This window comes from Xenia sp. Carnegie-2017, unplaced genomic scaffold (genome assembly GCF_021976095.1).
Source record: "Xenia sp. Carnegie-2017 unplaced genomic scaffold, XeniaSp_v1 HiC_scaffold_26, whole genome shotgun sequence".
NCBI classification, from domain to species: Eukaryota; Metazoa; Cnidaria; class Anthozoa; order Malacalcyonacea; family Xeniidae; genus Xenia; species Xenia sp. Carnegie-2017.
Genome location: NW_025813489.1, coordinates 84,873 through 111,821, shown reverse-complemented (window position 1 = coordinate 111,821; position 26,949 = coordinate 84,873). Strand labels below are relative to the sequence as shown.

The 26,949-nt window shown below is 33.7% G+C and overlaps 3 long non-coding RNA genes across 3 annotated transcripts; 1 reads left to right on the top strand and 2 right to left on the bottom strand.

Moving 5' to 3' along the window:
- The first annotated feature begins 138 nt into the window (after nucleotides 1-138).
- Nucleotides 139-10,865, top strand: LOC124453813. The gene is made up of 6 exons (XR_006951204.1): nucleotides 139-258; nucleotides 1,223-1,412; nucleotides 3,662-3,859; nucleotides 4,327-4,711; nucleotides 4,787-10,004; nucleotides 10,740-10,865. It is a non-coding gene; the product is annotated as an uncharacterized LOC124453813 (long non-coding RNA).
- A 6,723-nt stretch (nucleotides 10,866-17,588) lies between these two features.
- On the bottom strand, nucleotides 17,589-18,919 carry LOC124453814. The gene is made up of 3 exons (XR_006951205.1): nucleotides 18,859-18,919; nucleotides 18,572-18,703; nucleotides 17,589-17,958 (listed from the first exon to the last, which is right to left on the bottom strand). It is a non-coding gene; the product is annotated as an uncharacterized LOC124453814 (long non-coding RNA).
- Nucleotides 18,920-23,000: 4,081 nt separating this feature from the next.
- Nucleotides 23,001-24,413, bottom strand: LOC124453893. The gene is made up of 2 exons (XR_006951257.1): nucleotides 24,337-24,413; nucleotides 23,001-23,212 (listed from the first exon to the last, which is right to left on the bottom strand). It is a non-coding gene; the product is annotated as an uncharacterized LOC124453893 (long non-coding RNA).
- Nucleotides 24,414-26,949: the final 2,536 nt, after the last annotated feature.

Genomic DNA, 26,949 nt, shown 5'->3' with positions numbered 1-26,949 from the left:
AAATTGTAATATTAGAATGGTTCAATAAGTCAACGGTAGGGATGAAAAATTTATATTTTATAACACAGTGTAAGTAAGTCTTAGAAGTAATGTGTAAGCATCTTTGTGAAGTAGTATCAGGCAGTAAATTTCCATTTTAGAGTGAATTGCGTAGAAACGAATTCTAGGAAACTTTGGACATTGTCTTCCTAGTAATGGTTCATTCATTTTGTATTTGGAAATTGAGATGGGTCACGTGATTATAATCCTAGCACAAAGGTCTGTAACTTACGAGCGGGAAGATTAAAATAATTATTACAGGGACGGCGCAACGAAATTGAGCCTGGGGGAGGGTCCGTATACGACTTATATTTACTAAAGTTACTGGGTCTTACTTTGCCTCAAGTTAAGCTAAAATAAATAAATGCTAACAACAGATCTTAGAAGACTTTTTCATGATCGTTCCAAGATCTTACTATGATCCTACAAACTTCTTGCTAAAATCATGCATAAACTTTCCATCATGCATGATCTTTCAAGACTTTGCGCATGTTATTGTTGTATGGCAAGAACTTTTTGAAATGTCGTTCATGTCGTTTTTTTGAAATGTGGTTCTTGTCGTCTCTATTAAATTTCAATATACTGGAAGGGGATTGAGGTGAAATTATTGGTCGTATATCTACCATCAACAACCCACAAAAACCGGAGATGAACGAATCCAAACATAAAGGAAGACATAAAGTTAAACACAAAAGTATACATGAAGGTAGACAGAAAGGTAAACATAAAGGTTAATATAAAGGTAGCGGGGAGAAAGTGGGGGTCTCCCCAGCCCTCCTTAGGCGCCATACCTGTATTGCTGTTATTACCAGCACAGTTGAATGTTGCTTCGTAGCTATTAGAGTTTGCTTAGACCTTTAGAAAACAGCGAAGATGAAACATAACTTTTTATTATTTTCCTAAATACAAGGAGCCCATCAATTTTAGAATTACCAGTGATCTGAATCCCTACTCACGGAGCCCCCTAGTAGCCTGATTGCTTGAATGTCCGTAGCTCTGACCATCTTGAGCCACTGACTTTGTTCATACAGTTACGCCACTATTCTGTGTTTATGCCGCTGGTAATGGTAATGATTGACAGGGTACTGGAAACAACATATCAAATTTCGGGACGTGTTTTGCATTAGTTACTAGGCCTCAATCGAAATCAGCCCATCCCTTTTTCTCCTCATCATTATTGTAGGTTGTGGCTTGGTTAGTTGTCCTCAACCTTGTTCGAGTAAAATCGGGAAACCACAACAGTGTAGGTTACAAGAAATCAAACTGTGTCAAAGACTTTCAATGAAAAACAAGTCCACATCATCGTAAGAAGCGATGGGCTCGTTTTGAAAGCAACAGATGAGGTAAATTCATCAAAATGTATCGAGGACAAGGTAAGAAATATTGCCAAGGCAGATGTTAATTCGAAGGAATGTTAGAAAACGACAATGCTTGACGATAACTGCTTATAGACCCGGAGCTATATTAGGATAATCGGTTCATTGTGTTCATGAACTGTGTATTTCATGCAGTATATTTTGAAAGAAAATGATATTCGATTGTAGTTGCTTTTAGTGTAGTTAAGTAGCACATATGTAACACAAAAATCTATACAATATTTGTAATTTTGGTGTTTCACTAGTTTTGAAAGTGGCAAGCAAATTAGGGAAAGTAGGCGGCATGTGTGTGACAACATTTACACTGTAATTCTATTGTTATTCTCAGCTTTAGCCATAAACAATAATTAAGACCTTACAATTATTTATTGTGCCTAAAGATAACTTTATCCAAAAGCAAATGCTTTTAAATGTTTTCACTATTCTTTTCTGAGATACAAAAGCAAATGTGTATGACACACAAAAATGTTTCCTAGGGCCTTCTTGACCAGTGCCACACTTAGTGAACACTGATAAGGCAAAGTAGTGAAAAATACATTAAATGGTAAATAATAGACATATTAGCATACATAATAACACATGCAGGAAGCATAAAAGTGTTACTGTGCATGCACAGTTTCTGAGAATTGCCCATTACCGTAATATTGAAAGCATTTTGCAAAAATTGCCAGTTGCCAGCCTTTTATGGAACTCCTGAGCATTTCCCAAGGCTGTCGTAATTTGTCATGTGTTTTTAAAGTTGTACTTGAAAGCCCACTGTATTATAGTATCATATTATTTATACTTAAAGACTGTTTAGTACAGCCACATACTGCACTTAGTTGGCTATAAATTTGTTATAAGAGATTGATCATGAAATCATTGGTTTCCACATTTATTTTTCGTACTCATGCATAGTGATTGGCTGGCACAGTGGGCAGCTCTATAAAATATCTTGATTGTGGTCCAATACTGTTATTTTTTTTGCAATAAATTTGTTTGCAAATTGAAATTAAAATTTGTACAATTGATTTAAAAGCCATTTAAATTGTTCAAAGAGCTTTCTCAAAGGGTCCTTACTGAAAAATTCCTTGGCCTTCATCCTAAAGTGGCTTTTGAGACCTAAGATTTTTTTTTAAACAAGTGGTAGATAACATATCAATGTTTTTTTTTAATATTAATTCGAACTTATGGAATTGATTTGAACAAAATTGAAGTCTATCTGTTTATGTGCACAGCAAATTTTTCATGTTCTTCATAAAATTTGTTATTTTCATGTTGTTCAGAGTGTAATGTTTGAAAACAGAAAAAGCTGATTTAGTCTAAGAAGGAAACGCACATATAAATTATAAATTGCTGGAAAAAAGCTTGTGGATGAATTCGACTTTAGCAACCTGTTTGTTTGGCGATGACCAAATCTTATGTGGCAAATTTGAAATGAAATTTTATTTGTATAAGATTAACATACCACACCAACTAAACGGTTATCTTGAACAACCTCCCTTGCTTCACAAATTTAGCTTAGAATGTTATTAACATGTATATAACATTGACGTTTAGTAGGAGTAGTCTAATTCAAACACTTTTAAAGTAGTTTCAAGTAAATTGGATGTAGAGTGAATCATTTCCATACCAGCAAGGACACTATTCGAACAAAGTTTGAATGGCAATTAAACAAGGTAACAATATTACCTAGACAATCACAAAGGATTTAATTAAGTGAACACTTTCTGAATAATCCACAAGAAAATGAAGAATAAATATTCGTTTAACTTATGCATACAATATTAAATTAGAAATTTTTTTTTAATGATCCATTTCCTTCATAGCCCTCATTAACAATAATCAAGCGATATAGAAACAAGAACTTGTAAAATTTTGTGTCAATTTGCTACATGGACTGATTTTCATAATTATTTTTATTGGGTTCATATAAGTTGATGTGGGGTGAGTTGGTAGTGGTGTGAGACAAAGTATGGTTTAGATTTTAGAAATGTCAAACCATGTACTGAGGTATAACAGAGAGTTGAAAAGAAACTATCCCAGTACATTTCATGTAGACAAAAATTTCACTAACAAAGATCACACTCGCAACAACTGGCCATATTGCAACCACAAATGAATATATTTTAGTACTATCTTATTTAGTACTTATTACATTGCTGCATTATCATCCAAATATTTTCATGTTTGATTAACAGCTACAGCCATTGTGGATTTATTAGCAGTTATCTTTATTCAAGTTATTTCTTCATTGACTTTTCCAGGTTGAAAGAAAAATACATTGAAGCAAAAGAACCAGTAAAGCAAAACAAACGTCTACTCTAGAATGTGAACTTCAGTCGCCATTTTGACCATATCAACGACTCATTATTGATGATAATCACTAAGTTCTTTCAAAACGAAGAAACAAGCAAACACGTTAATTATGAAGAGTCGCGAAGACAAAATAGAATAAATAATTGGTGAGTAGTTAGTAGAAATAGTCTAACTATTGGTAAGTATTGGTAAGTATTGGTAACTATTGGTAACTATTGGTAACTATTGGTAAGTATTGGTAACTATTGGTAAGTATTGGTAAGTATTAAGTATATTATTGTATTGGTAACTATTGGTAACTATTGGTAACTATTAGTAATAGTAACTATTGGTAACTATTGGTAACTATTGGTAACTATTGGTAACTACTGGTAACTATTGGTAACTATTGGTAACTATTGGTAACTATTGGTAAGTAGAAGTAGAAATAGTTAGTAGAAATAGTAGTAATAGTGTTTGAGGCATGATGATCATCTAATATAGTTTGTATCTCCGCTTGGTCTTTTTATGTAATAAATGTTTTGGTAATCATCAAGAATGTATTACATACGAAAGCTCTATTAATTGATTTACCCAAGAAATTAATTTGTGGTATGTGCCTATTGTTTTGCAGAAAAATGGTTGATATCATCGTCATATCAATGGTTGAGAACGGTAGCAGCTTTCCAAAATGAAATGGCAGATCTTTCTGGGATGTCATTATTTAGAGATGTTTGGTACCCCTGGCTATATTATTAACCGTCGTTACGTGGAGTGCCATTGCCATGATGCATAAGAATTTATCTACGTCATATTTTCTTTAAATTGTTTTGTTCTCAAGACCTTTTTGAGATTAGATGATGAATAATTGCATTTGTGCATCATTCGACAAAACTGGTTGTATGCCATTGATGCGGGCGGAAGAAGTGACAACTGAAAAACGAGCAATTTAACTGATGTTAAAAGATCTTTAGCATTTTGTATGAACGTGTGTTAATCCCCATACATATTCATGCAAGGTATTACTGCTAATTTTAAACTTTCCAGTGGCTTTTTATTTTCTAATTGTATTATTCCTGTTTTGTATTTCATAGGGTTAGTATCTGATCCTGCTCAATAGTCTATTCCATTAGCTACGTACGTCGAAGTTGCGCGGAACAACAAACATAGAAACAACTATTTACTGATGATGTTTTATCATACGATTTTCAGTTAATGGGAATAACACAGCCCACTTTATTGTGGTAGGCTTATTTCTTTAAATGATGAATATGATAGAACGGCAAGTAATATCAGTTGTGTGAGAAGCATAAAGAAAATAATGGACTGCGATTTATTGCGTTCGATAGATCAGTTGAAGAAGGTTTGTCAGATGCCCACAACATACATTTTTCTCTCTTCATTCATTTATTTGGTCATGCGGAGAGTTTATGAGATGCAAATGGAGGGGAGACGGAAACGAGGACGCCCAAAGCATCGGTGGAAGGATACCATCAGGAGAGACATGCAGCTATGTGGTGTCAAAGAAGAGGATACCCAGGACAGAGCAGCCTGGAGAAGTCTCATAGAACTGGGTCTCCGGCAAAGACCCGCTACCCGAGCAGGAGAAAGCGGAGAAAGGTGACCAAAGGTGACCATGCTCGCTGGCTGGCAGGGAAGGTAGGATTCGAAGTTAGATGCACCTGTTATGTATCTTCCCTTTCTAAGGTTTTTACAAAGCGGGTCAATTTATTCTTTCTTTCGCCATTTGTTGTTATCGTCGTGTATTTAGTATTGCCGTAAATACACAACAAAGATTGCCGAAGTTAGCGAGAATTAACTTTGCCGTTTTTCCGGTTTATGGGTGATTGTTCGTAGCTTAAGGGAAGAGACCGAAATCGAATTTGATAAAAAAGAAACGTTTATAACCGTAGAGCTCTAACGTTGGTGATTCATTTTCACGATCCAAGCTGTACATTTAAATAATAATAGTTCGTCTCGTGTTTATACTTAGACGTATAATCTGTTAGACGGATCATTCCTCCATGCAGATGATCCGTCTTTAGTATGAAAATTGACCTATACTAAAAGTTAACAAAGACATGGTCCTGATTTTGCAATCGTGACTTTTGCTCATTAACGATTTTCACTAAATCTGACATCATTGATAGTTATTCTTCAAGGCAATATCTATATCATTATTGGAGTTCCTACATTCTGTATTATTGGTAAATAGCACAACAACTACATGCATCTTAGCATTTATCACAAGTTCTTGAACTTTTTATAAGAGCTTTAAACTTTCCTGATCAACCTCTGCTCTAGTTCATTCGCATCAAGGTGTATCAATTCAAAATATTGCTATTTGGGTACAACTACTTTTTCCAAAAAGACATCAATCACTGCAGTTCAGAATGAAAGAAAATCTTGTCTTGCACAAAGGTGATTATCCTGACATTAATTACGACAAAATTATACCAAATAAGATAGAAAGTATATACAATATGCATAAATTGCGACAGCAACTGCAATGCCCAAAAATTGTTGGTATGTTACAGTCCACAAAAGTCAGATCGATCATGTTAAGCTCTATGTTTTTTTTGTAAAAAATTATCTTGATTGCACTATACTTTGTGTTGCAGTTTTTTCTCCTTTGAGCGTTAACACAAAGCAGTTATGCGTCCACCGATTCGTTATTGGAACTGTATGCCATCCAATTTGTATGCGCAGTCGACACACAATATTGTTTAGTAAATTGCCTAAACGACTTAGCGTTGCCTGGGGCAAAGTGCGACACTTTTTCACATTTTTGGATATATCTCGGTTGGGAAAAACTTGTTTAACTCAAAGATTGGCACAATAAATCTCAAGGCCCTTCTGATATAAATAATGGATGAAAAAACGTTCAAATATAATAAGTATCGTTTCAGTATTCCATAATATCTTACAAGTCAAAGTGTCTCACTTTCCCCATTACCTGGGTCAAAGTGCGACACTTAGCTAGGGACCTTTTTTAATAGGTAATAGGGCACCGGAGGAGAAAAATTTGAGAAAACATCTCGAAAAATATATAAACTTCATTTGTACAAACAAATCTAAGATAAAAAGATTAATTAATCTATAGAAAGCTTAAGCTAAAATGTAAGTGTTCAAAATGTAAATGTTTAAAAGTCAAAAACAACTAATCTAATCACACAAGAAACAAATTTCGTCTGATGTGCACTCCTCTTGAACCCAAGCAGTGCAATTCGTACAAACAATCCAATCAGTTTCACTTTCTTTCCAATTCCCACTGCAGACAGGGCAGATCCAGTCTGATCTATCATTCTCACATTCAGTCAGAACAGGTCTTGCAATATTCTTTTCCTTTGGTTTTCTTTTATTCTTTACCTTTGTGTTCTTTGCCTTGCCTTTTCTTGCCTTCTCTCATGGACCGTTTTCTGCACATTGGACACAGAAAATTAGCTTCTGCGACATTCTTTTGAATTCACGTTCTACACATTTCATGATTACAAGGTAAAACGACAGGTTCTATCAGTAGCATCAAGCAAATACCACATTCATAATCCGATCCTGAATAGGGGAAAGGTGCTTTCTTGTCAGCACTTGTCATTGTCAGTGTCTCACTTTGTAGTTTTCTTTTATATGGGAAGCTTGTTATAATTTCAGATACCTCGCCACGGCGACTTCTTTTGAAACAAAGTTTAGGCGTTGCCAAAATTGGACTGGCGCCAAAATCAGCACCAAGTGGAGCAGGCTATGTAGCAGGTGCCAAACTTTGTGTTGGAGGTGTTGTTGCTCTTGTGGTAACACTTTCATTCAAGTAAAGACATTCATCATGGCTTTCATTATCTCTAGCTTCTGGCACGTTCACCTCAATTTCTTCCACACTGTTTGCAACCTCTCTACTTGTAGCAGAGGAAGTGGTAACCAACAAACATGGATCCTCCATATATTCGTGCTCTGGTACTACATCTGGATTGAATGGAACAATTCCACTTGTGCGAAAACCAGAGACAGCATTTTCCATGGTAGCAGATTTGACATAAGCTTCATTGAAAAGCTCTCCCAAATTCTCGGTTTGGATTCTTCGGCCAGGGCTGATTTCTCATCCACTTCTGACAAGCATTATTATAATGTGTTTTTAGTGGCTTGAAAAAAGATCTATCCAGAGGTTGCAGCTTGTGAGTTGTATGGGGGGCCAATGACAAAAGAAACAATCCATTATCTCTGGCAAGATCAATTAATTGAAGACTTTTTGTATGGGTCTTGTGCCCATCAAAAATCATCAGAGCAGGGTTTTCTTTTGTGCAATTGGTATACTTAATGAAATGCCTTGTATATTGCAGAAATAGCTCGGTGTTGATCCAACCATTATCAGAGACTCCTTGCAAAGTTCCAACTGGTGCTTGATCAGTGAGAGAATCTTTCTTATTTTCCCTTTTAAAGATCATCATGGGTGGAATGTAGTGGAATGGGTGGAATGCCGCACAAAGAACAGTTGTGGTAATTCCCTTTTCACCACTAGTTACTGAGGAAACACAATGTTTTCCTTTTTTTGCGACCACCTTCACCGGTTTGTGAACACTGGTAATTCCACTCTCATCACAGTTATAAAGTGGGGTTGAAAATTGTGCTCAGTTAGAAGTTTCTCAAGATTACTGAAATATGTCCTCACAGCAGTCCTGTTCAGCCCATATACTCGATTTAAAGCAACACCTTGTGGTTTCCATAAAGACAGGTCTGGATTTCTTTTTAAAAACCCTCGGACAAAATCTTCCCCGCAAAGTTTCTTTTCTTTTGAGAAAGGATTTGGAATCTTATTTTTGTCACAGAATTCATAAACTATTACCCTAAGGTCCATAATAGTTAGTCCGAAAAATGCATTATCTATCCATATCTGTAATGTATTTGGCCAGCTGCTTCTCCTGGTCTTTGGACAAAACAGTGCGGAATCTTCCAAGCTTATTGTGGCACATGGTATCAATGTTATCATCAGTACTCTGTTTATCCAACTTCTTCAATCTTTTATTCAATGTGTCCTTTGGAAAACGAAAAGTCCATGCTTTCTCCGTTTGTAAATTTCTGCGATGTTTCACTTTTCTTACATGACACAGATGACAGAGAAGCTGCTGACTGACTCTTAAGCTGCAGCTTAGTTTAACGGCTCAGATATTTAATAATCATTAGCAAATGTCGCACTTTGCCCCAGGCTACGCTATCAAGCGCAGCAAAATCATTCAACTTAAATTCCTGATAAGGCTAAATTACCTGAAGAAGTATCGTCGCATGATCGAAAATTGGTTTGTGTGGAGCCAAAAACACATTTAGAAGTACAAGCGTTTTTGTTTTTGTAGTACATTTGGTTGTGATGTTTAACAATAGATCATTCTTTCCATGTATTTTTTTGAAAGTTTTTGTTGTTTCAATGTTTTTATGGGGGACTGTTTTGATGTTTACCACAGGTCTTCGATGTCCAGCATATGAAACGATCCAAGTTAATATTGCTGGACTTTTAGTTTCTTTTTTTGGTAGGGATATCAATATCATCTTTGCATCTAAAATATTTCAATTTCAACTTGAATCAATGTGTGTGATACCTACAAAAATAGGTTTTTTAGTATGAAGTCCGCAAATTTTGTTGTAACTATACAAAGTTTCTCAAAAAAATGTTTCTAAACATTGCAAATAAAATTAGTTTCAAGAATGCTTAGTTTAGAACCTTGGCCAGGGTGGTCCAGGAGATTGTGAAAAGGGGAGCCGAACTCTTTGAACTTGTTTAAAAACTAAAACTTTCCTGTCATTTTTTATTATCATTCAATTTTTTTGTTTTTTTTCCAGCAAAAGGGGGGTTTGCGGCCGTTTCGCCCCCCCCCCCCTAAATCCGCCCCTGTTGGCGTTTCAAAAAATGCTAAACTGAAATTCACTTCGAGAAGTGCTTATCAAAGCAGTTTGTTTCTTGACGAATAGCCTTAGACGTCAATAAACCTTAATTTCGTATTTGCACTTACATAGCGTATACATAATAAGGACATTTGGCACGCCACAATCATACATTCGTCATTTACGCGTCGCATTCTTTTTTTTTACTATGCAGTATACAACTTAAAAATTACGAAATCACTCATGATTTACTTTCTTTGTTTCGGTTATGTTGTAATTTTGGATTCTTCTAACACATATGCGAAGCTCATGTGTTCGGAAGAATAAATTCCTTTGTTTGCGATATTTTCTAGCGCAAAATTCCACCTAAATAATAAGGCAACGAGCAGTAAAATGCAACGGTATTCAATAAATATTTACGTAGTACAATTTGCATCATTTGATGAATAAGTCCAGTTTTCGGCAAGTTTGCATGAATGAACATTCATTTCGTATTTGCACTTTCGTAACGATTACATGAAAGTCGACAAATTATTAATGTCTTACATGACTTTCTCATATTGTTCTAAAGCACTCCACAACTAATGCTTTCTTCAAGGACAGTAATAGTGCACTTTATTTCTCGTAAAATGTTTCTTAACGAGGCAGATGTGTGCGCAACTTCAAATTTTACTGTCATATGTTTAAGACGAATTCACCAACACGTAGTGTATGAGTGTAGTTAGACAAGAAGTTGATAGCAGGTTGCTAAACAAACAGCACTAACCAAGTACTTGGCAAATACGGCAATGCGGCGAATTAAATACCAATATTCTTACATTCTATATAAACTCGAGCTTTCAAAATCTTCAAAACATTTGTCAACATTGCCAGCATTAATGAAAAGCGTCATAGTTAAAACAAATTTTTTGGATTTCGGAATATTCTATTTCCCCTTACTTTACTCTTGCTACACAATTCATGATACAGTTTGCACAAAAATAGCGCATGCGCATTTAGATATTTTTTCAAATAATAGAGCTGCTGAGGATAAAACGGGGTAGATACATTGTTATAAATGTCTTAACTAATGTGAGTTGAAGTTGGTGCTAAAATCTTTTTTAAGAATCGCTGAAAAACAAATAATAAATTTCTAAAAAATCATTAAACATAAAATGAGTGTTATTACTAGACACCACCCAGAAGGTTTTCATTATGACTGACTGACTGACTCGTGTGAATTTTCGCCACTTACAATAATACTGCAAAGTTCCTATGAAAACATTACACTAAAAGTAAGGCGCTATGATGTATTTATGATGTATTCTTAAATACGCACTCTATCAGTATTGATTTGCAGTTGATCGCTGGAAGTGATAAATTAAAGAAAAACTTTGCCAATGCAAAAGGACAAAATTCTATTTGAATTATTATTTAAAATGTAGGGAAGGTTTATTAAGCTTTCGTTAAAAAGTTCAACGATCCACAGCGTGTTTTATTACTTGTTTGCGAATGTGTGGCGAATAGTGTGCATTTCATGGTGCATGTTTGAATATTGTTATGCCACAACTAAATACGAATTTGAAGATGTCAAATATGGCCTTTTTGTGGACGTTGCAATTTTAACGGCTTTAAGCATGATAAACTCTTTCCACTTTCATGTATCAATTTTTGTTGGCGTCCTCATATTGACAAAGAAAATTAAAAATACGGGCAACTGCCCTCTCCATTCTTATTTTCAACGATGTATTCTTTATGATGCAATTCAAAAATACTATGTAAAAATTATTATTGCAGGATTTTGCCTCCAAGTTAAAATACAACTGCAAGCAAACATTTTGCAATAAATTAGAAGAAGTATAATCCGGTGACCCAAAAAAAAAGTATTTTAGACATAATATTACCACAGTTCGGCTAAATGAACACCATTAGAGCAATTTCATAATTGAATGCTGGCATGCAACTATAAATTCGAATATGTATATGACAAATTCGAGACTCTAATTTGATTTGGTGATCTATATATCTTACATTTCCAACATATGTATTAATCTAGTAAAATATACATTTACATAAAAAATACGCCTTTCATACCTACACCACTGAGAACAAGAGTACAAAGGAACATCACGTAGCTGACCAATTGCTGCTTGAAAAAAAAATTAAATTTTCAAGAAACAAATACCCAGGGAAAGCTAACACTAAAGCGTGTAAATTAAGCTACCACAACTATAGGAAGTTTTTAGTTCTGCACGTATAAACGTCCGTGCTTACGAGCAAACAGCGCAGAAACTCTTGGAACAATTGCACAGCATTATACACACAAAAACTCACCATTTTGAAGATATTTTTGTAAAAATGATTCACACACGTGCTGCTACGTCAAGAACAAGAGAGAATGAAGTTCAACGGACGTTTTTCTGGATTTTAAAACGAATATTTCAACATGAGTAAAGTTTAAACTATAAGAAAATAGCAAAGTCGCTACCTACGTCAAAAGTTCAACGGACGTTTTGCTGGATTTTAAAACCACTATTTCAACATGAGCAAAGTTTAAACTATAAGAAAATAGGAAAGTCGCTTCCTACGTCAAAAGTTTAACGTACGTTTTGCTGGATTTTAAAACGAATATTTCAACATGAGTAAAGTTTAAACTATAAGAAAAGAGCAAAGTCGCTTCCTACGTCAAAAGTTTAACGTACGTTTTGCTGGATTTTAACACGAATATTTCAACATGAGTAAAGTTTAAACTATAAGAAAATAGCAAAGTCGCTAACTACGTCAAAAGTTTAACGTACGTTTTGCTGGATTTTAACACGAATATTTCAACATGAGTAAAGTTTAAACTATAAGAAAATAGCAAGTCGCTTCACCTACGTCAAAATTTTAACGTACGTTTTGCTGGATTTTAACACGAATATTTCAACATGAGTAAAGTTTAAACTATAAGAAAAAGCAAAGTCGCTACCTACGTCAAAGAGTTTAACGTACGTTTTGCTGGATTTTAAAACGAATATTTCAACATGAGTAAAGTTTAAACTATAAGAAAAAAGCAAAGTCGCTACCTACGTCAAAAGTTTAACGTACGTTTTGCTGGATTTTAACACGAATATTTCAACATGAGTAAAGTTTAAACTATAAGAAAATAGCAAAGTCGCTTTCTACGTCAAAAGTTCAACGGACTTTTTGCTGGATTTTAACACGAATATTTCAACATGAGTAAAGTTTAAACTATAAGAAAATAGCATAGTCGCTACCTACGTCAAAAGTTTAACGTACGTTTTGCTGGATTTTAAAACGAATATTTCAACATGAGTAAAGTTTAAACTATAAGAAAATAGCAAAGTCGCTAATTACGTCAAAAGTTTAACGTACGTTTTGCTGGATTTTAACACGAATATTTCAACATGAGTAAAGTTTAAACTATAAGAAAATATAATCGCTACCTACGTCAAAATTTTAACGTACGTTTTGCTGGATTTTAACACGAATATTTCAACATGAGTAAAGTTTAAACTATAAGAAAATAGCAAAGTCGCTACCTACGTCAAAAGTTTAACGTACGTTTTGCTGGATTTTAAAACGAATATTTCAACATGAGTAAAGTTTAAACTATAAGAAAATAGCAAAGTCGCTAACTACGTCAAAAGTTTAACGTACGTTTTGCTGGATTTTAACACGAATATTTCAACATGAGTAAAGTTTAAACTATAAGAAAATAGCAAAGTCGCTACCTACGTCAAAAGTTTAACGTACGTTTTGCTGGATTTTAACACGAATATTTCAACATGATAAAGTTTAAACTATAAAATAGCAAAGTCGCTACCTACGTCAAAATTTTAACGTACGTTTTGCTGGATTTTAACACAGATATTTCAACATGAGTAAAGTTTAAACTATAAAGAAAATAGCAAAGTCGCTTTCTACGTCAAAAGTTCAACGGCGGACTTTGGATTTTAACACGAATATTTCAACATGAGTAAAGTTTAAACTATAAGAAAATAGCAAAGTCGCTACCTACGTCAAAAGTTTAACGTACGTTTTGCTGGATTTTAACACGAATATTTCAACATGAGTAAAGTTTAAATTATAAGAAAATAGCAAAGTCGCTTCCTACGTCAAAAGTTCAACGGACGTTTTGCTGGATTTTAACACGAATATTTCAACATGAGTAAAGTTTAAACTATAAGAAAATAGCAAAGTCGCTACCTACGTCAAAAGTTTAACGTACGTTTGCTGATTTTAACGAATATTTCAACATGAGTAAAGTTTAAATTATAAGAAAATAGCAAAGTCGCTTCCCCGTCAAAGTTCAACGGACGTTTTGCTGGATTTTAACACGAATATTTCAACATGAAAAAGTTTTAACTATAAGAAAGAGCAAAGTCATACCAAGTAAAAGTTTAACGGACGTTTTGCTGGATTTTAACACGAATATTTCAACATGAGAAAAGTTTAAACTATAAGAAAATAGCAAAGTCGCTACCTACGTCAAAAAGTTCAACGGACGTTTTGCTGGATTTTAACAGAATATTTCAACATGAGAAAAGTTTAACTATATAAGAAAATAACAAAGTCGCTACATACGTCAAAAGTTTAACGGACGTTTTGCTGGATTTTAACACGAATATTTCAACATGAGTAAAGTTTAAACTATAAGAAAAAAGCAAAGTCCTTCACCTACGTCAAAAGTTTAACGGACGTTTTGCTGGATTTTAACACGAATATTTCAACATGAGTAAAGTTTAAACTATAAGAAAAAGCAAAGTCCCTACGTCAAAGTTTAACGTACGTTTTGCTGGATTTTAAAACGATATTTCAACATGAGTAAAGTTTAAACTATAAGAAAAGCAAAGTCCTTTACCTACGTCAAAAGTTTAACGTACGTTTTGCTGGATTTTAACACGAATATTTCAACATGAGTAAAGTTTAAAACTATAGAAAAAAGCAAAGTCGCTTCCTACGTCAAAAGTTTAACGTACGTTTTGCTGGATTTTAACACGAATATTTCAACATGAGTAAAGTTTAAACTATAAGAAAAAGCAAAGTCGCTACCTACGTCAAAAGTTTAACGTACGTTTTGCTGGATTTTAACACGAATATTTCAACATGAGTAAAGTTTAAACTATAAGAAAATAGCAAAGTCGCTACCTACGTCAAAAGTTTAACGTACGTTTTGCTGGATTTTAACACGAATATTTCAACATGAGTAAAGTTTAAACTATAAGAAAATAGCAAAGTCGCTTTCTACGTCAAAAGTTTAACGTACGTTTTGCTGGATTTTAACACGAATATTTCAACATGAGTAAAGTTTGCACTATAAGAAAATAGCAAAGTCGCTTTCTACGTCAAAAGTTCAACGGACGTTTTGCTGGATTTTAACACGAATATTTCAACATGAGTAAAGTTTTAACTATAAGAAAAGAGCAAAGTCGCTACCTACGTCAAAAGTTTAACGTACGTTTTGCTGGATTTTAACACGAATATTTCAACATGAGTAAAGTTTAAACTATAAGAAAAAAGCAAAGTCCTTCTACCTACGTCAAAGTTTAACGGACGTTTTGCTGGATTTTAACACGAATATTTCAACATGAGTAAAGTTTAAACTATAAGAAAATAGCAAAGTCGCTACCTACGTCAAAAGTTTAACGTACGTTTTGCTGGATTTTAACACGAATATTTCAACATGAGTAAAGTTTAAACTATAAGAAAAATAGCAAAGTCGCTTCCTACGTCAAAGTTCAACGGACGTTTTGCTGGATTTTAACACGAATATTTCAACATGAGTAAAGTTTAAACTATAAGAAAATAGCAAAGTCGCTTCCTACGTCAAAGTTTAACGTACGTTTTGCTGGATTTTAACACGAATATTTCAACATGAGTAAAGTTTAAACTATAAGAAAATAGCAAAGTCGCTTCCTACGTCAAAAGTTTAACGGACGTTTTGCTGGATTTTAACACGAATATTTCAACATGAGAAAAGTTTTAACTATAAGAAAAGAGCAAAGTCGCTACCTACGTCAAAAGTTTAACGGACGTTTTGCTGGATTTTAACACGAATATTTCAACATGAGTAAAGTTTAAACTATAAGAAAAAAGCAAAGTCGCTACCTACGTCAAAAGTTTAACGGACGTTTTGCTGGATTTTAACACGAATATTTCAACATGAGTAAAGTTTAAACTATAAGAAAATAGCAAAGTCGCTACCTACGTCAAAAGTTCAACGGACGTTTTGCTGGTAAATAATAATATTTCAACATTTATTTAAACACTAAGAACTAGCAAAGTCGTTACTCTGAAATATGACGTAAAGAAATAAGAAGGTCGATGTTTATTTAAAACTAAATAACTTTTCACAATATGCGTACGTTTTGTAGCTACGCGTAACAACTGTAACTGAGTTTTTTAAACTTTATAAGACATATTTTTCTTGAATAGTAACTTAAACTAATGAATCAACAATATGCATTTTGCCTTTTTCAAGTTCAATTGTTTAAAAGCGATAAAAATCTTAATTTATCTCAAAATATAAAATACATCACGGTAAAAAACCTGAGAAGAAATTCATTATTTATAATTTTACGATCAACGTAAAATGAATTCTTAGAATATTTAAAAGTAAAATTATACACTGAAGCCTCTCTTCAATTCCGAGATTTTTCCTGATTTGTTTGTCTTGATTTTGAGTAAAATTATTCTAGAAGATAGCAAAATCAATTATGTAATAGTGTTGTAAACCCGTCACATTGTAGGTACTTGTATCTTCCATAGCAAATTAAGTAATTGGACTTTCCAAATTCAATAATGGAATAACACACAACTTATGTGAGGTGCATACTTACAGTGACCGACCTCAGGTAACATAACTTGACTCGCGAGTATCGATGGCAGTGACTCGCGATAATTCAGTGAGAGGTTTGCGAGTGGATAAAATATTTTGCTGTTTGCGAGTAAATCGAAATAACTCGGAAAAATTTCTTTCTCCGCAACTGCATCGCGAGTCACTCGCCATTCGATACTCGCGAGTCAAGTTATGCTACTCGAGGTCGGTACTGTAGAACATGCAGGAAGCTAATACTGTGGTACAATAACAACAAAATATGAGAAAATATGAGTAACATATCAACTTTTTCTATTTTCCTTGACGGTTGCAAGAATTTCCAAAAAAAATTTTTAAATTTGTTTAGCATAGGTAAAAGAAATTTCACTCACACCATTGTTCAGTTGTAAATTGAGTTAAGATAAAAAAATCTGTTAAAAGCGTCCTACTCGAATTCTAGTTTGTTAAAGAGTTTAGATAAAATAATAAGTATAGACACACACATGAAATAAAATTTGAATACCTGAAGCTTTTATACATGAAATAAAAATTTGAATACAAGCATTATGCATGGAGTCAAAGTTGGATCTTCAGGCTTTTATGCGGGTAAAGTTGGATACTGGGCTTTTTACGCAATTAAAAGTTTGATAATCTGGGCTTTTACGCATGGGTAAAAGGTTGGATATATGGAGCTTGCACGCATGAATTAAAATTTTGGGATAATCGCAAGGCTTTTACGCATGAGAATTAAAAGTTGGATAATCTGAGCTTTTTAGCACATGAATTAAAGTTGGATACCTGGGCTTTTGACATGAATTAAAAGGTTGAGGATAATCTAGCTTTTTTACACATGAATTAAAGTTGAATAATAAGCTTTTACACACATGAAGTAAAAAATTTGAATACCTGAAGCTTTTTACACACATGAAGTAAAAAATTTGAATACCTGAAGCTTTTCATATTCTTTTTGCAAATTTTTATAAGCATTAAAAATCTCATGTGTTACCACATTTGCACTGGTGAACTTAGGAAAGCACCACTTAATTAAATAATTGTAGCATATTTAACAGGGGGAAACATTCTGCACAGATCAAGGCATTTGTGAGGATGAATCATTCTGGTATCGTCATACTGTTGAGTTTTAAAGATTAAATACAGTAAAGTAACATGCTTGGTTCACAGGGGTTTTTACAGATCGATATTTAATAGAGAAACTTGTGATAATAATCTAACCTCAGAAAACTTTGTTTTATAACGGGTTAAAGCTTTTTCTTGTTTTCTTGCAAGCTATAAAAGTTCTTCTTTTGTTGCAGCATCATACTTCTTTTCAGACTCAGAATCATCAGACTTGTAGTCAGATTTAGGACTTTGTGGCACAGAAAACTGATGTTGTAGGGGTGTTGTTGTTACAGTAGAAGCAGCTGTTGATGTTGTGGTTGTTGTCACAGCTGTTACTGATGTTGTCACAGTTGTTACTGATGTTGTCACAGCTGTAAATGTTGTATCTTTTGATGATATAGTTGATGTTGCTGTAGTAGCTTCACTTGAATTTTCAGATATGTCTGATTTCTGCTTTGATATTCCATCATTTTGTGCCCGACCAACCTAAAGTTGAACAATATGTAATTTTAACTTGGTATCAAAAATAGTGCAAGTTTTAATCAACAATGCTAAGTTCACGGTTTGCTAAAAGAAATAAATGCAATCATTATATTTAAAAATGAGATAAGAATGATGTCAAAGATAGTGTTAATATTTCTTGTCCATTGGTTGGTTCATGTAATCAATTCATAACATTTTTCGCAAGACAGTCAAAAACTTATTTATGACATTAAGCAGCATATTTTGAAGCTATCATTGCTTATGTACAATGTGTTTAGACAGATATGTTAGAATGCTTATGAAAAACATATAAAAATAAATTAAATGCTCAATGATTATTTTTACTACATGACGCATATAACTTAAGTAAAAATACTGGAAAAAATTTCATAAAGCCTTTATTGTTTGGGTTGTGCAATTTTTAGAATAATAAAAATTCAAAAATATACAAATTAAAACAAATAGGAGAACAAATAAAAATGTTGGATAGTGCCACGTATGCTATGAACGTATTTATACTTTTATTTTAAAATGTCAACAAAATTCTATCATTTCACTTTCACTTTAAGCAAGGATTAACACGTACAGAGCAAGACTATTGGTATTTTGAATTTACCTCAAGAAAATGTTGAACTCGTGCGATTACATGTTTGGATGATGTATTGTTGTGATCATCTTCGACCTTTGAAGATTTTACATCACTCTGGTTGCCAGAGACGTTGTCCTTTTTCAACACAGAGGAGGTTCTCTTTAAATAATATGTTAAAGAATTTGCGTTACATCGCAATATGATTGTACTGGTTACGGTTTTAAGAAGAAAAAATATTCAAAACTGTATCATCAAACTCATCGAAGTTTGTTGATTTATATCCAATACTGTATGTTGATTAGAAAATGGCTAACCTCATTTGAACGACGATTTAACTTTTCACTCTTAGATACAGGACTCTGCCACAGAATATATACTATACAGAAGTTCCACTCTTGTCGGAACGTTTGATGTTTTTGGGGCCGCGCATGCTGCTTCGCGCATCTCGGCCGCCATCTTCCTAGCCAGTCAATTTCTGATAAACAATATAAGGACTGTAAAGAAGTACAAATATTTGCCTGTATCTCTTCAATATGGTCGTAGATTTGTTGTTCCTAGCGAGAGTTTGACAAAATTTGAGGTATATTCTATGTCTTTCTTTTTTACAACGTAATTAAACGTGTTGTAAAGCTCGAATCTTACATTTCGTGCTGTGACTGTGACCGCTCCTCAGCTTTGCTAAACTGCATTCAATAGATTTTTCTTATTTTGCCTCGATTAATGACATTAAGTTTGAAATCTCTTGGAATTTTACTTACAGTGGTTTGGCACTTTGATGCAGTTAGAGTTCAGTGACCTGCATCATAATGTATAGAAAAAGCGTTTAATCTTGACGGTCACTTTCATTTTGATTCATCAAGGGTGTATGCGGGTTCATTTATTTTTCCTTCTAAAAGGTAGATCACTTTTATTACTTTTTATTTTTTAACTTGGCGGCTGATAGATCACGATTCGCAAACTGATGGCATAGTGGAAATCCTCATTCTTAGAAAGAGTTTGAGGAGATAATCAATTGAAAATGCAGGCACTGTTCAAAATGGGATTGGAGCTTTTTGTAGCTGCTGAAGAATCTTTCATAATACCTACACTTTTTGTATAAGTGGGAGGAATTCTGTGACAAATATGTCTTCAATTTGTTTATATATTCATGAAATGCTACTTTTAGTGCAAGGGGCCGTAGCTCTTGTCTGACTCATATACCTTGAAGTAGCAAAGCAGATTTCTGCTATCATCAAGTTGGTCTGTGACCATAACTGACTCACATATGGAACACTTGTGCTTTTCAAAATATTTCTGGAGTAAGTATCCAGCTACATAAGCAATTGGATTCTCTTTCATTAAATTGCCATATAGTATATATTCTGTGACTCTGCTCTCCTAAACACACACTACTGTGAAGGTACCACAGGATTCATCCTGACATTCACCACAGGATTCACCACAACATTCAAAATTAGCATAAAGTGTGAAGTTGACACCAAATTCATTTTAATACATTAAATAACATCAGTTTCAGAAACAAAATAGAAAAAACCGTATTTTTGCTAGAAAAACAAAAATGCACTGTTTGGTGCCGTTGTAAAGAACCAAGTTGTTTTAAGGGCAAAGGATTATACTATTTTTAAAGACTGCTTCCGCTTTTGTCTCTTTACGTTAATTAATTTTACTTTTGATGTTTACACAACGCATAAATGTTGACATCTAAAAAGGCCTATTGCCAACCATTTTCGTTATGTATGCTTGGTTTGTTTCTCTTAGTACTAATCTATAGAGTGACTATAGTTTTCCAGCGTTTTATATGGAGTCAATTAGGAATGTGATTCGTCATATATTTTTTTTTTGATTTTTGTTCATGTTGAATGATTTCGTTTTATACAATACATATTTCGTATTTCACGAGACAGTGGCTAAAATACTTTTTTAAAGGCAAGTACTATTCTTATCACTAAAACTAATTCTGGATTTGAAAAAATGTAGAGAGTATTTTAAAAACTGATTTTGTAAGAAAAAGAGCCTTTGGGAGTTGGAAAAAATTACGCTTATTTTTAACTTTTATCAAAATTTGGGACAGATAATTAATAATGTCCTAACATGAAGATTAGGACAAATCAGTTTCATAGCATTTATCTTCATACAACAGACAACTGACCTTGTTTCGTGAAGAAAGATCGTATTAGTCAAAGCAAATTTCCGCCTTACATAACAAAGAGTTTTTAATATATATATACTATATTGGGTACACAGTAAGATAATGGGACGCTAGACTGTAGAATGCCTGGAGCAGTTAAATGGTATTGCTTGTGTAATGAAAGATTTCCGAAGGTTTGCTTAGATATTAGCAGGTTACACTACCTTTATTGGTATTTTGTATAAAATCTCTAAAGGTTAATAGCACTAGACACTTGTTTTAAAAAACTTTTTCTATGATTGTTATTAATGCTGTTTTTTACGACTGTATATTACGTAAATCGATCTATAATATGTACATATATTAAATAAATGATCTATTGTGTTTTTGCCTGTTGTTCAACGTAGTTCGGCATACATAATTTATGTAGAGGCAAAGTGGATAGGCACCGTAGTGATAATTGTAACAAAAATATAACAAAAATATAAAAATGGAGCGTTACTAAAAATGCTGCAAGTCTCAATGTAACACATACTCTAGATTTCTACGCACTTATCGTCTTCTTTGACCAATTACTGTGGTGTGCAGTTATTTGGTCGTGCTCGATAATGCGGACCTCTCTTTTCTTGCACAGACCAAACCCTCGTGCTGGTCTAAGAAACAGGGTTGTTGGATGGCAAAGCTGACCTGTCTTTTGCGATAGCCTGTATCGCATCTGATCTATTGCGGTCTAACCGTGGCTCCAACCCGATCATTTTATTGTTTGTTTTCATTCGACTGGGAAGCGGCCCGGCTAATTTTGATCCTGCCTTCAAAAACGTCCGTTGGTCGGAAAGCAGATTTTTCCCCCTGGTAGAGAAACGGCTTTCTTTGTAACGAATTTTCATTTTCATTCGATTTTTGTTGTTTGAAGTTATCAGAATTCATTTCACGCGACTTTCTTGACGTTTGGCTGGCTACAATAAAATAATCTTTCTTGCTTTTTTTACGCTTCATTTGCCCGAATTCTTGTTGCTGTCCATTATCCGTCGCACGTCAATACTCGACTCATGTTTAGCTTCTACATCAACCTTTTCTGGCTTTTGGATAGGCTTTGCTCGGGGTACGCAAGGAGAAGGTGAGCGCGACCGAAGTCTGAGCTCCTAAGCCACTGCATACTTAATTGCACCAAGCTTCCACTGCCAGTTGACACCTACTATATGAAGTATTACGAAAGTTGTCGTATGATTGACATCATTACCACGCATGCTCAGATGATTTCTTTGATAATTTGCGACTATGTGAGCTATTTGCCATGAATTTAGTGCAAATGCACCAGTTAGTCGTTGCTATGACTATGGACAATTAGTCGAGTGGACTGTGCATTCTCGAGCGCACGCGCAGATGATTTTTCTATTAAATTGTTACTAAGCATGCTATTTATTTCAAAATCTGTGCTGCAAGATACAGTTGGTCGTTATCATGTATATGTTTTGACAAATGCATATCAAACTCATCAACACTTTGTTACGCCACTCGTAATATCTGTGACAATGTTAGAGATGGTTATATTTTTCTCCATAACTTTGTATCTGCATATTTTGTGCAGAAGCAATGCTCTAATATTTATGACATATATTATAATTTGTAACTGAGGTAGAACAAATACTTGATAATGAAACTTCAAACGGTGACACAAAATCAGGCATTTCATATAATGACAGTTATAAAATAAAATAAATAAAACGCGTACGGTGATTGGTCTAGCGTGCTGTGCAAAACACATCTGAGCTCAACCAATAAAATTAATCATAACCATCTATCTGTCAAAGATAATTTGAAAATCGATCATAAATACATTTTTGAGGAAAAATTAAAACATTTGTTTTAAATTTGTCTGTTTCGCATTATTGTTATTTTATAAAAGAAATAAAAGATGTTTTTCGTGTTTGCACTGGCTTATGCAAACCTCGGATGTTTGTGAAAACTCTCGAGCATATGCAACCCTCAACCTTCGGTCTAGGGCATGCGCTGATCTGCTCTCGAGTTCTCTCAAAAGTCTCCTCGGTTTGCATAAGCCTGTGCAAACACAGTAAACATCTTTTATTTCTTAAATGTCGTACAAATTGGTACCCCAAAAAATTTAAATAAATATTATTTTTACCTATCTTTATATTCGTGTAATAAAGCGTTAAATTGTTAGGAAAAAATCGTCGATGGAGCAGTATTTTTAAGAACTGTGTTCCACAATACATTGATTATTTTCACCGAGGGGCAAGGACATTGCTGTTTGCTTTCAAAATCTAGTAGTATGAGTAAGTTTAAAGGAAGTATGATTTTAACACGTGCTACTGTGGTCTAACTCACCCAAAAATAAAAATATATTTCATTCTGTAAAAATTGAAAGATTGTACAACGAAAAATGATTATCATAGGCATTGTTCTTATAATTTCAAAAATAAATCCAGTTAACAATAAGATATCGACGAAATTAAATACACGGCCAATTCAGACTTTTCATCTTGATCCTTTGGTTAGCCATGTCTGTGAGGTTTTTTTAGCTGAAATTGAGAAAACTTATTTTAGCCCAAAGTCGAGTAACTTTTTGTATATGCTGATGACAACCACATTTCTTTATGTTTTCGCTGTTACCCTGTCAGAAATTGAAACTTAACGCTTGTCTTGGTGCGTAAATTTATTACACACATGCATGGTATGTAACTATACTAACTGACGCGTAATACGGTCACTATTTGTATGTTCTCATGATATACAGGGTGACCCAAAAAGATTCGTTCGTACCCATGAAAATTTCAATTATGGCTTTAATTAAAAAGCTATTGATTTCAAGTTACAACCACACATCATTCAGTTTATGGAAAACTAATTACAAGAGTTTCGGCTATTTCTGTCAATTTTTAGTCAATTTATGGCTTTCCCAATAAATGTTGAAATGTCAACCATTTAATTAAACAAACTGTACTCTGGTCTAACTCAGTTTTGAATCATTTTATACATGTCCTCTTCCGGGATGGCTCTTATTTTTCTGTCATGGCAGTTTAAATTTTTCTAAATAAGAGCCATGCCAAAGAAGAGTTATATCAAAAATGAATTCAAAAACACCGGTATGCAGAATTACTTTTCTAACAAATGGTTAATTTGTTAAATCTTAGGAAAGCCTTAATTGACTAAAATCGACAGAAATAATGAAAACTCATTTCATGAATTATCTTCATAAATTGAAACTTAACGTTAATTGTAATTGAAATAAATTACATTTATGCATGAATGAAAATTTTCATGACGCGTAATCACTATTTCACCCATTATTATAGTAAATTCATCACTGTAAATTTCAGAACAATGTCGTCATTTATTTCCTTAGAAATCTATTGTTTTCACAGTAAGTAAACATCATGTGGTAAACACATAGGCATTAAGCGGCCAAATTTGCCAGGTGGCTATCCGGCTATGCCACAGATAATATGACCTTTCACCTTAAACCCTTGACCAAAAAGACATACGTTTAATGACCTATCAGTCCAGTGAGGTTCAGACATATACATATTTACTATAAAAACGGCCTTTAATAGGTTATTTCTCGTGCTTCTTTCAAATTTTCCCAACCAAATTTCCCAGTTTCAATAGAAACATTCAATAGCTTACTTTAACTGTTTATACTTACCGAAATGAAACCCATGTCACAACAACTCCAGTAATGGCAAGAATGGCCAAAAAGCTGATGACTAATATTAAGATTGCTTTTTGTTCAAAATCTAAAATAATGTGTATAAAAATAGCTAAATTAGCAGTTTAGCACTTAACTTTCAGGTAAATGAGTCATTAAATCAATCTCATAAGTTAACTTAAGACCTTATATTTGGAATTTAATTCAGACAAATTTCATTGGATGTTCAGTTCATGACAGTTCGTCGATAGATCGTTTGACGGTTGTTTATTTCAAAAAAGGTAACCTCACAACTTCAACTGACATTTTACCCTCGATTTTGCAAACTAGTGGTTTGGATAAAATTACCATAAAAAGGGACTATTAAAGCAGACATAATTTATTTTAATATAATATACCAACATACCATCGTTTAAATGAACAGATGGATTAATTTGATTTGTTGTAACCATAACTTTAGAATGACTTTTATTTATAGTAGGTGTAGTCTTCGAGATTTTGTCGTTTAATTGAACAGTTCGTTGTATTGGCGCAACCACAGCAGTGGACATTGTATTTATAGGTTTTGTTTTTTCCGTTGTAATTTTGATATTATCGAAATCTAGTATAAGAAAAAGTCATTTAAGAGAGGCTTATATGTGTGGCAAAGACCATATACAACCCACACCCACTTCAATATTCCTCAGGGTGTGTTTTAAGTTGTCGCCCGAGGCCCCGCGTTTTGAAGGTCCCCGATATAGCGAAGTCATTTTTTTCATTTCTATACCGCCTTATAATGTCGCTAAAGGAAGACAGACATCCCTGCACAAAAAATTACATTGTAATTATTACATTATATCTATTGTTATTAGTACATTATACACATTACGGGGAAAGGTTGAGTGCTTTCGTCAGGTGTCAAATTGGCGTTTTGTTTTCAATGCCTGGTGATCGAGGTGGCCTCAATATTTGGTTCGGAGGGACCCCATGCAAGTTTGATCCACCGCTGGCCCTCCTGCTATGAAAATTTAAAGCAACTACCGGGGGAGGATGGGTAAAAATCCATTTTCAAACAGACGAACATGTGACAAAGTATCCTCACCAAAAAATCGATTTAAAATTGCTTAAATTAAAATTTACTAGGAATGTTTCGATTCCTAATGTTTTGCAAGCATTTTCTCAGGGCCTAGTTGAATTTCGAAATAAAGAAAATGCGAAATTCTTTGTATTTCGCTGTTAACAAAATGTCCTACCTTTTGTAAATGAGGACAACGTTGGTGATGGTGACGATGCGCACCTGCTTTTAGAGGACGCTAAAATTCCATCAAGATATTGATGTTAGAAGTTAAATATACAACACAATAATTCACAACAAATACATAATTATTTTGTTTCCATATGATAAAAATAGTTATAACTGCATTGAGCACAGTACGTTTGCTTGGGATAGAAATAAAGTAACTGCGTGTACATAAGTTCATCAGCAGGAATGAATTCTTATGGTTTTTTATTTATCTTACCTCTACCATGGTCTACAAGCTACCTATCTAAACAAATATAACTACCAATTTCTTATTGTACCATTTACCCATCTAAACAAATATAACTACCGATTGTTTAGTGTGCCATTACAATAAGACATCGTATTTACACAGCTCTTGAAATGAGCAAGAACAGAATAGGTATAATAATATTTAGCTAAAATAGCAAACTTTTTAATCGAGTTTCTCTTAAGTAAAAGTTTGTCTTCATACAACGAGAATGAAATGTAAAACAGTCATTTGCATGCACCCTTAATTATAACCCCAAATGATAAATAATATGCACGAATTAAACTGTTGATTAGTTGATAACCATATATGTGTATAGATGTGTATATGTGTGTATAGGCGTAGGAAGCGGAGGGGCTAAGGGAGCTTTAGCCCCCTATATTAGCCACCGCTCTCCTGTTATAAAAATTTAAAGCAACTACCGGGGAAGGATGGGTAAAAATCCATTTTTAAACAGACGTACATGTGACAAAGTATCTTCGCCAAAAAATGATTTAAAATTGCTTAGATTAAAATTTACCAGGAATGTTTCGATTCCTAAAGTTTTGCAAGCATTTTCTCAGGGCCTACTTGAATTTCGAAATAAAGAAAATGCGAAATTCTTTGTATTTCGCTGTTAACAAAATGTCCTACCTTTTGTAAATGAGGACATCGTTGGTGATGGTGACAACATAAACTTGCTTTTAGAGGACGCTAAAATTCCATCAAGATATTGATGTTAGAAGGTAAATATACAACACAATAATTCACAACAAATACATAATTATTTTGTTTCCATATGATAAAAATAGTTATAACTGCATTGAGCACAGTACGTTAGCTTAGAATAGAAATAAAGTAACTGCGTGTACATAAGTTCATCAGCAGGAATGAATTCTTATGGTTTTTTATTTATCTTACCTCTACCATGGTCTACAAGCTACCTATCTAAACAAATATAACTACCAATTTTTTATTGTACCATTTACCCATCTAAACAAATATAACTACCGATTGTTTAGTGTGCCATTACAATAAGACATCGTATTTACACAGCTCTTGAAATGAGCAAGAACAGAATAGGTATAATAATATTTAGCTA